An 11,142-nucleotide genomic window follows, 5' to 3' on the forward strand; every position below is an offset into this window, starting at 1 on the left:
AGTGCGCGAGCGAGTTCACGAGCAGAGGTCAGAATCGGAAACGAGGACGTTGCACGGCTGGGCTCTATAATTAGTGACAAAGAGGGAGTAGTGGTGCCGCTGACGTCATGCGGTAAGTATTGAAAGAGGCGCTTGGTGTTCGCGTGAGAGAGAGACAGAGTGAGAGAGGAAGAAGAGGAGAAAAGATAGGTGCATTAGCAAGGATAAAGCCCTGCTGGCTGTCCTGTATTAAGGCATAGGCAGTAAGAGGATGGAAAGGTAGGATAGGAGGAACTGAGGTTGGGAGAATAAATTAAAATCAATGAACTGTCAGTTTCGCTCGAAGCGCGAAGCATTGACAACGATAGCAAGGTTTAGATTGTGAGCAACCAAAATTGTTTTGGCACTTTTTAATAAGCTGAAAAGATTTAAGATAAGACGGGACGCACTTTTCAATTAAATGTTTCATGACTTTTGTTTGCGCGGTGCAAATCGTAAAAAAAAAATTGAGGAATATTTCAGTCGTTAAATTACGACGTGGTTTGAGGAACTTTGGCAGTTGAATAGTATAGCTTTAGCGTCGCTACTGCTTGTGTCTGGCTCTGTCTCTGATGCTAAAAAAAATTGGAGGATGCTTAAGGTTCGCCTTTAACCGCGATAGCATTCAAAGATCCCTGATTGCTTCTCACGCTTCCAGGCAACTGCAGCTTATGTAACCGCAATGTTTACCGGGAAACGCTGGCGGCGAACGCTGTGAACGAAGGTGAGCTTTCTGGTAGAAACGCGGCCTCCTGCGTGGGCCGATCTTCTGTTATTGTTTCGCACTTTTACTATTCCAGTCGGAGAAGGTTTAACGTAAAAGGCATGCGCTGTTACTATTTTGTTTCATGACATATGTTTGTGGGCTATCATTTTCGAAATCCCGAGGAATAACTTTGTAAAAAATGTAACACAAAGTACAACTTTAGAGATGGAGGAAGAACTTTAGTGCTAGAATACATACGGCAACATTCGTTCCCACGACGCCGACGCCGAGCGCCGGACGTTAGACGCCGGACTTTCTTCGACACGGGGCCCTTAACGCTGTCACGTTAAAACAGCGGTGGCACGAAAACTAAGTATGCGCAACCGACTAGCCCCAGTCGCAGCACATTTAGAAAAAGTATCTACCTTGCATACGGCATAGATCAACGTATAACACGCATATTCTTAAACATATACGAAACATGACGGTAGCGCCAACGAAAAAAATTCGCCTGCAGTGTCCGTGTAATTTATAGCGCAATAAAACAAAAGCTCGCGCTTAAATACGACCTGTAGAGAAGCAACGTTTAAATACTGTCACCCAATAGACGTGCTCTTAAGAAATGCAACAATGCGTCTAAAGCCATCCGTGCCGACTTTGATGTGTACTAGCACTGTGCTTTGTTCAGACAACGGGCGATCGCTTCGTACAGAACGTACAGTCTTTATGAAGAGTGAGAAATAAAGTTTGTAGACGCATTTTCGTTAGTCCTCAGCACCCAGGAACAGAACGCTGAGCATAAGCCGCTTAGTGAAAGGTTGAAAAGGTTTGGCAGTAACCTTTACAGAATGACATCAAGGCCACGAAATCAAATCTACTAGTTATCGAGTATAGCAAAAAGTCACGATGTTTCGCGTGAACATCTCGCCGAGAGTTGGCGTTGGGGCGCTGGCTAAGCGCTGCAGAGTATCTTTAAAAAACAGAACTAAAAATGAATGAAATGTTAGAAGCTTGTAATATCGATCTGTTCATTCAGCACTGGTCAGAAACCCGGTGGCCGCTACAAAGCACTTACATAACTTTACTTTACTTCATTTAGTTTACTTCATTACATTCCGCCATTTCCAACTCAAGGTAACCTAGCCGGCACAACATTAGGTTCAATCGCTGACACTGTAATAGTTGCAAATAGCTGTAAGTGGTTAGAATGATGCATGCCTGTGATAGTGAAACAGCATGTGAGCGGAAGTAATTCTCCAGTGCAGAAGCAGGTCTCGTCAATCGCGTTAGAAAAATTGCAACACTGAAAATGTTGTTAAATTTGAGGGAAGAAGAACAATCACACAAGCTCGACGCTGATGGCACACCAATGAGAAATGTAATAAGCGAAACTAAATTGAAAGTTTCATGAACACCATACAAATGATGCGCACATACACCTGGGGCTCCAGGAAGGCCGAAATATCGTCATACAGATCGCGACATCGCCATTCAACGGCAGCGGTAGTGACTGCCCGTGGGGTATTATTTATAAATGAAATAAACATGACGCAATTCATTAACGCGCACCGACAAACGTGGAAGTCATAAACGTTATTCATAAGGGCTAATGGTTAATAAGTGTGATGGGCAGCTCCGTATGTTGTCAGTCGAAGGCGTCAGCTGCTCAGAATCGTCAATCGACACGGTGACACCAACAGAGATCGGTGATAAGGTACTGCCTTGGCGCTTCAGCATGCACATGGAACTAGCCCGAAGCACTGCCCTGACCGTACACAAGCGTTGTTCTTTTTGACCTAGGGAAATTGGAAAGCCCTGAAGTTCCTTTGGCTCTCTCTCTCTCTCTCTCTCTCTCTCTCTCTCTCTCTCTGTCTTGTGCATTCTGACATGGTAATAACCCGGGCCGTAAAGAGCCGCATCGTCTCGCAACATCCACTGCTAGAAATACGCGACTTGCGTAAACAAGTGTGCCGACGTCTCCACCGGACCCCTAATATGAACCTACGAACAGGGTCATCTCAGCTGCGGCATTCGCGCTCTCAATGTGTTCGCGCGAAATCCGCTCACACGTCTTGCGGCCGACTGGTATAGCCGCGCCCAGCGTAGTTAGACTCTGTCTCGGTGACTCCATGCACTGCAGCGAACGCTGTAGGGTTCGTCTAAGCCAACGTCTAATCGAAATCCGGATGCACGCTGCAGACAAAAGAGGAGTGGGACGTCGGCCATTGTGCGCCAATAATTCCTTCGTGAAGCTTCATTTCAATCTGATTCGCGATCAGTGGGGCGGGCAGTGGATGAGCCCTTTCTCCTGGCTTTCTTTGCAGGTTGGCGCTGACACCGGCCAGATATAGCCTTCGCTGCACCGCACGCAATTGGGTGAGATGCGGTGTAGAGTCCATTTCTGGGTTGAGTCGTAACTCGTCGTTTTCCGCCGGCTCCCCGCGTCCCCGATTAAACAGCTTGAGGTCGGGGAAACGATCGTTTTTACGCCTCCGGCGCCACGTAATGCTGCTCTGTAAGCGCGCACAGTGTGCGTGGTTGGTTCGGTAGTTTTTCCCGCTTAATCGACGCACACGCGAACTACGGCAGCCGCCATCGAAGCTTTGCGACGACGAGGGGCAAGGAGAGGTCATAAATATAAGGGTCAAAAATAAAATAGAAAAGAACCCTGAACAAAAAAGTTAAAGTATCGGATACTGCAGGTCCCTTCGCGGGTGTGCTATGAGATACAACGAGTTCGGTGTAAACTTCAAGAGTGAACCTCAAAATGCCGCCATCTTGCTAATGGTACTTTTCTTTTTCTTTTTTCTTTCTTTTTTAAATTTCCAATGCTGCCATATAAACTTCCTGAGTACCGAATGCTGAGTACAAAGGTCAATAACACATGCAAGGTGTTTCTGCGAGGACGCGAGTATTTCATAATGGTCGTTTTGATATAAAAGGAAGGTTCCTTCGGCAGTGGTGGCGACCGTGGAGTGACAAGTGATGCGTGGTATTTAGTCACTAATTAAGAAAAATACTTAAGTACCTTTTAGACCATAAGTTTCAGCGGGCTCATTGTAATTGGGAAATTGAAGCGAGCCCTCCCCGTACAGGCCGCATAACCTTATGTATCTGGAAACATGGCGTTACCCGAGAAATTGTGGCACGACGCATTTCGGCTACTACAGCGCGCGTAATTGAAACCGGGAAGCTGCAGCGAGCGCAAAGCCGCGCTCCTCGAGGGGACACTTCGCTTACGCCACCCAGCAGCGAGCAGTCAGCGGGCTGCGGCTCCTTGCTTCTCGCTGTCGCAGATAATAACGAATTTTTGCTACTAATTATCACGTATCACCCGTCACCTAGTAGTCGCCACCACTGACTGCATGTCTGCGAAGTAACTGTCATTTAATTTCAGAACGGCTATTTTTAAAATATTGTTTAAAGTCTCAAATACACGCCGTATAGTCAATCGATTGACAAGAACCAATATCTCAAGCTCAGAAACAGACCTCCAAAGACCTCAGTGGCAAAACTGTGGTGTTTATTTGCACCTCCGAAGGAAGCAGCTCCCCTAGCGTACTCTACGTTACTCTACTCTACTTTTTATTCCTTACCTGCCACACCCTATGTAGGGTAGCAAACCGGATGCGTAACGAGGAGGCAGAAATTCACGAATGGATTACACAGATACGGGGAAGTTTTCATGTACGTATACTAAAAACAGAGATAATTAGTGAGAATCACTGCTTTATCGTAAGGCCTGCGTAGCTTGCACGCTCCTTATTTTGATAACAGCAGAGTTGGTTCATTTTCGATTTGCTTCTAGTATTTACTACATGTTGTTAAGCAAACTGCGGCATGTGTTGTATGGCGGAATCCAGCGCGAAATCCCACTGTATTACATAAATTACTACTTCAATTGTCTAGTCTGTTGCAAAGAAAGAAGCCAGCATTTATCATACGGCTCAGTTAGCTGTTTTGTTTTAGGACCAGGTGAGGACATTGATGCTTTTGAATGATGAACAAGGACGATTTGTGCTGAGTCATGCGTCAATCTTTCTATAGCGCATCGGCACGTAGCGTGTAATCTTCTACTGGCTAAGAGAGGGCCGAAAGTCAAAAGCGCGCCATAGGTCGGCAAAATTACCTCAACTCACTCAACTCACTCACAATGTAAATTTATTTCTTGGGCCTCACTCGGGCTTATACTCACCAAAATTTTACTAAGCCGGACTCACTGGAATCACTCATCGAATCACTCGTCGGAATTAAACTCGGGCAGTTCTACTTGGCTTACACACTCTCACAAACTCAGGATTTCTCATGAATTGAACAGATCACTGATTAAAGGAGCTTCATACGAGGCTAACATATCGAACATACCGATGGGTTATATTAGCTAGACATTTAGGGAAAAAGTGTGCACAACAATATGATGATGGTGGTAATGGTGGTGGTGTTGCAGCAGGCGGGATTACCCTGGCGTGATGAGCCACCAATTGTTTGTTCTTCGTGAGCATCTCGTACGTTTAAACATAGAAGCAAGTTACTTTATTTATTGTGCATCGCAATGTCTTGTAAGGAACAAATGTGCATGACGTGCGATGTTTACAGCGCTGGAAGTTTTCCCCATAAGTATAAATAAAATGCGCTAGAGGGGTCCTTAAAAATTTGGAAATTTTTATTTGTGTGTTGGTGTACGACAACGCGAACGATGACTGCGTATTGACGTGCTTGATCGTTTCTATTGTTATGCACTCGTGCAATGTACGCGGCACTCTGCACCATGTTGCCGCCGTCGACGAAGCGTTAGCGATTGTTCTTTTTTTAGGTCGGCAAAATAAACAGAACTCACTCAAGCTCACTCACAAAATATATTCTTTACTTAGGGCTCACTCGGACTCAGTCTCACGGAAACTCTACTAAACCAGCCTCACTCGGACTCAGACTTACCCAAATTCTGCTCAGCTGGGTCACGCTCGGACCCAGACGCACCAAAATTGTGCTCAGCCTGGCTCACTCGGAGTTAAGCTCACAAGAATTGAGTTCAGTGGGGCTCACCCGGACTCAAGCTCACCAAACTGTACTCAGCCGGGCTCACTAGGACTCAAACTCACGGATCGCTTTGAGACTGAGTGAGTCGACTAATAAGTGATGTTGCCGACCTGTACGAAAAAAGCATGCGAATTGAGTCCCACGTATAATTTCTACAATTAACTCGAAGAGCGTTGTACGCTGCTTGGCTAAGCCCGAAACGCCCGTTTAACCATCGCACGTGACAAAAGCAGATTTGGCGTTCTGCTGCAGACGCGATTACCATTCACTGAGGAGGTGACGGCATTCATTAGCGACCGCAGTATTATGGTTGCGATAAGTCATGCAGCTGAACTCGTTGATATTGCTCCTCTAAGGCATACTCTTTTCCGCTCTCAGTGTTTATCTAATTTATGTAGCTTTAGTAAGAAGTTGAACTAATGGCCGAATTGGGAGCATCACCAGAAATGCTGATTTCGCGGAGCTCCTGGAATAGGTTTTCTTTCGCGGAACGCAACTGGCATGTCCGACTACGGAAGTGCAGGTGCCCCTGCCGAAGTGGCCGTATAGATACAACGTACATAACCATCGTCAACCCCAATTTTCGCACAATACACAACTCGTGAATGTTTCGTTCCTGCTAATCTCAAGTAACGTGCCAAATAACGAAAATATCAACACGCCAAACAAGTTCTGACGAAGATTTCAAGGGTTTCATTTCTGCTATCTCAAGTAACATAGAGAATGATGAAAATGCCACAACACTAAATAGTTAAGACGATGGTTATGGGAGTTTCATCGCTGCTGACTCAAATAACCTCCAGAGTGATGAAAATACCACCACGCTAACAAGTTCTGACGAAGACTTAGAGTGTTTCATTCTCTGCTGGTCTCAAGTAACATACGGAATGATGGAAAGACCACAGTGCAAAAAAGGAAAGGGGTATTTACCTAGATCATGAGCTATCAACTAAACCGGCCTCGCCGTATCACCTGCTCGTCTCCCGGCTAACTCAGTAGCATAAAACGACTTTGATAGCATGACGTTGCGTGACAAAGTCTAAAGTTAGGTCGGAAAAAAAAACGAGAATAAAAAAAAAGCAATAACACATGTAATGTGGTGACTGCAAATACATTTTCATCGTGCCACATAGCTTGCCGCCATTATTAAAGAAAACTAAATTTTGCACGTTTCCTGCCTTCCTCATAATAAAGTCCATATAGCAATAGTTTTGAGGGTTTTTGAACATACCTCCTGTGGAAAAATCTGAATGTACGTTTCTCGTCCCTCTCAATCAGTAACAAAATTCCCAGTTTAACTATCTTCTTGTGTTATGCAATCTCGAAATAATCGCTGTTTGCGCGAGAGAACGGTGATACGTTGCTCACAGCAGTGTGCATTCAGGTGAACCTCATTAGCGGCCTCATTATCGGAGTAGCTGCGGATCGCCTGGCAACATGGGTCACCGAGGCACGACGCTGCAAAGGAGGAGCGCGCTTACGACGTGCATCGGGCAATTATTTTCAACAAGAGCAGTGCCGACAAAATAATTAAAACGATACACGAGCACACGATACCAAAACTTGTTCTTCGTTCTGACAGTTCTTGTTTCTTTGTAACTATATCAACCAAGAGAAAAGATAGGGGCCTCTAGATGGGGGCACCGGCTACTCTTCATCACAAGATTAAAAGTTGGAAGCCGAAGAAACTCTAAAGTCACTGAAGGAAAGCTAATAGCAACGATACATGCAAAGTTCCTCGCACGAAACAAATCTTTCTGCGGAGAAGTTCAGGCAAACGTAGTATGCGTCTAAGGGGACATCTTTCTTTTTTTTCTCTTGCTTTCTGAGGGTGCAAAAGATGCGAGAACGATCTGGACGCCAGAAATAAATAGATAAATGATGATATTAAAAAAATCGACAAGTATTTAATTACATCAAGCAAGGCTGAGCTGCTACCGACAAGGAATCCGAGTTGGGCTCATGCGTGCCGCACCCAGTGAGGACAAGGCTGAGGAAAGAAGCATACAGTGCAAGATCGCGAAACATGAGACATTTTGTGTGTGCGTTTGTGAATGTGCATGTGTTTGTCCGCATTCTCTCTAGAAAGTGAATTCATACACTCTCATGAGCAAAAACCAAACATGCAGACGTGCCTAGGAATGAACAAACAGAACGTAAGCTCAAGCAGAAAGAAAATTCCGATACCATAAAGCAAATAAATCAGTCCGCAAGCCTAAGCAGAGCCAACTCTTACATACATGCCATTGCCTCCTCCCCCCCTCCACCAGCACACACATTCATGGAACTCGGCAAGCAAAGCATGCACCCTTATATAAATATCCTGCGTGGAAGCTGGAGCTACATTATCCCACGAAATTGTGAAAGTTGTTCAGTCATTTATTGGAGGCGACGACGTTGCGAGCCCGCCCCGTGCGTTCCCTTATAGATGTGGAAATTCCAAACACTACGCGCTTGACTCTAAGCATGGGACATTCTCCGCTCGCGTTCGTGCTTCCACAATTTCCGCTGAGTAATCATGTGCGCTACGCATTTCCATGTTCGATTATTTATGCTGATGTCTTATTCCTGTGTCACACAGGGACGCCCACCTTCGCTCTTTCATCGCTCCGTGTGGTTTGTTTCTACAAACAGCTAAAGAACGTAACTGCCGCCTGTTCCCATTCTTTCCAGAACCTTACGTCGGACCGGCTTAGTATCGATCCCACGTGCTTCGGCAAAAGACGTCCTGACTAAAGTGCTTTCACTCCTGTTCGTCAGCGCACCACCACACTTATATGCACTTGCTGTAGGAGCGTTAGTAATACAGATCAGTTCATAAGGAGAACAGACAAAAAAGAAGTATAAGAGAATGTTCTCGGTGCAGAACGTATAAAAAGGAAGGACGAAGGATTCCCCGATGACTCAGTGTGTGGCCTCTTCAGATATACTGTTCTCTGGAGAGATGCAGCGGAACGCTGTGTGTGCTCTGGCGACGGCTGTTGGCGTCTTTGAGTGTGTTTGTTTGCTGGTCTGTCTGATGGCTGGATCGAGCCACATGGGAACTGAAACGGGCAGATTATTGCTCAAGTGCTCATGAAAGTAACGTTCGCGTATGTGTTTGCCGGAGGAGTAGCATCCACGTCTATATGCCATATTTGAGACATAGTTCCGACTCATGCAAGCTATTGATTATCAACTCTCTTGTACCAACTTAGTATAAATATTGATGTTCACGGAAAAGCGTCTTTTGAGGAGAATACGTTTTGGCGTCAAAAGGAACGAACAACTTCAATCTCATATATATATATATATATATATATATGTATATATATATATATATATATATATATATATATATATATATATATATATATATATATATATATATATATATATATATATATATATATATATATATATATATATATATATATATATATATATATATATATATATATATATATTGTGTGTATGATTTTGACTGTCATGACTTGATTGACATTAATGAGCATTGAGCACGACTTCTCCTTCTTGAATGCATTCATTTTACCCTTGCAGGCAACTTCGTTATTGTGACCTGTAAAGTATGCACTACCGCAGTCACTCTTGCGCTGTGGTGATGCCGCTCGCGACCTTCGGACCAACTGGAGTTAAATGAAATATATGTTTTACGGACAATTAACGCTCGGTACTACATTATGAATGCTAAGCAGTAACTCTTCTTATTTATGGTCCTTTCTGTCTTGATCTTTGAGCGTAACTGGCTCTGTTCACTCTTCTACACGCTGTACACCTTCAGCTGCAACAACTCCAGGTGGCATAACTCACGTTGTTCTTTATCGAATAAATATAAACTCACATATCCTAGTGTGTGTCTATAGACCTGTATTAAACCACTTAACCTACTTATAGGCTGGTCCTGTTCACTAACAATATCTGTGCGATGTAGATTATCAAAACTTTTAATAAACTGTATCTTTACTCTACTGTGGGCCATATGCCTCCGAAAGGGTGGTTCTCAGTTTTTGAATAAAAAATGTTTTTTCCTTTTCCTTTCTTTCTTCTATTTTTACATTACATGGACATGTCGGATAGTTATGTATATACCAAGTATACACTATTTTGTATTAACGCTGCAGATGTTCAAGCTACAATTTTAGTTCCGTGCATAAGGCCTTCTCTCTCTTTCTATTAGGTAGTTTATAGTGTCTTCGATAATGTTTGCATCCTTTAGTCACTGAATCGATATCTAATCTTCTGTTCGGCGCAGCACTGATACATTTCGCATCGTTCTCAATGTTTTAGTCGTATTCAGGGACCATAGAAAAGTAGGCACACTGGCTGCTTCAAGCAATAGCTCGTCTTTCCACGGCCATACCACATCATCCACTTTGCATCTGTTTTACAACAGGGCTATTCCATTATGACTCAGTCCCTTAGAGACGGTGTCTGCCGGGGTATTACACAAAATGCGACAAAAATCAGGCGAGGCGCATTTTTTTGACGTCACGCTACCGACAATCTCTTGGCGTATTTTATCGTAGTATGCCATCCTAGAAAAAACCTAAATATTTGAGGACGTTCAAGCCACGTTGTCGTCCCAGGAAAGTCATGGCTGGCTGCTTTGCGACCTCGTGCTGGTTTCTTTCATTTATTCCTGCCTTTGTCTCTGAAAGTAAAGTGAAGCTAGTAAGGAAGTGCCTTTGCTGTTTTCGCTGCAAAGTTGGTTCATATGGTCTATTCTTGGCATCTCTAAGGGCACATGTCCGCTTTCAGCTCCGGGACTCCTTTAGTAACGTGTAAACAGCCAGGGTAATGCTAACAGTATTAGGCTAAGTGGTATGAATCGCCCCGACATCCGAGCTAAGCTTGAACCTCCGAAGCCCTGAACTTGTTTCTACGGAAGCCACTGAGTTAACCTGGTTAGTAACAATTTAGAATTTCGAACTATAGTGTTGCCGAACCAATAAAGTGTGCAAGGACCTACCGACGTTTTCTAGAAACAATCACAACAGCAACCACTTTATTTTTCTTAAAAACCGTTATTGTGGTGCTACATAAGGGGTGCGTTTTACATAACGCAGGCATTCACAGTAGTTGGAAAAGTTGACCTGCAGGCTACAGCGGCGATATGGTGGAGAAGGGCGTTCCAGTCAGTTGCTGTTCGTAAAAAGAATGATTGGGTAAACACAGTGGTACGGTCAAGTGGACGTGAAAGTCATTGAGTAACCCAATAAGTTGGGGGAAAGCATTACGTCACGCAGCTAGCCTCGGCAAGCGAACGTTCCGTGAAGCCCATACACTTGCTCAGTGGTGGTTCAACACGTGACCCCTTGCGTCGAAATCACGGAGCAAGAATCGAGATTTGCTCAGATGTTTGGTTTCCAGTAGCAGCTATG

At 44.3% G+C, this 11,142-nt stretch overlaps 1 long non-coding RNA gene across 2 annotated transcripts in view; it reads left to right on the forward strand.

Moving 5' to 3' along the window:
* Positions 1-9,649, forward strand: part of LOC135901984 (uncharacterized) — a 38,987-nt gene extending 29,338 nt beyond the window's left edge. Inside the window, exons 4-5 of one of the 2 annotated variants that reach the window (XR_011513032.1) lie at positions 3,049-3,100; positions 9,302-9,649. This is a non-coding gene — a long non-coding RNA (uncharacterized lncRNA). The remainder of the gene's footprint in view (positions 1-3,048; positions 3,101-9,301) is intronic. The other variant, XR_011513033.1, reaches the window with a different exon arrangement.
* The last annotated feature ends 1,493 nt before the right edge of the window (positions 9,650-11,142 follow it).

The sequence above is a fragment of the Dermacentor albipictus genome, chromosome 3 (genome assembly GCF_038994185.2).
Source record: "Dermacentor albipictus isolate Rhodes 1998 colony chromosome 3, USDA_Dalb.pri_finalv2, whole genome shotgun sequence".
In the NCBI taxonomy this organism is placed as follows: Eukaryota; Metazoa; Arthropoda; class Arachnida; order Ixodida; family Ixodidae; genus Dermacentor; species Dermacentor albipictus.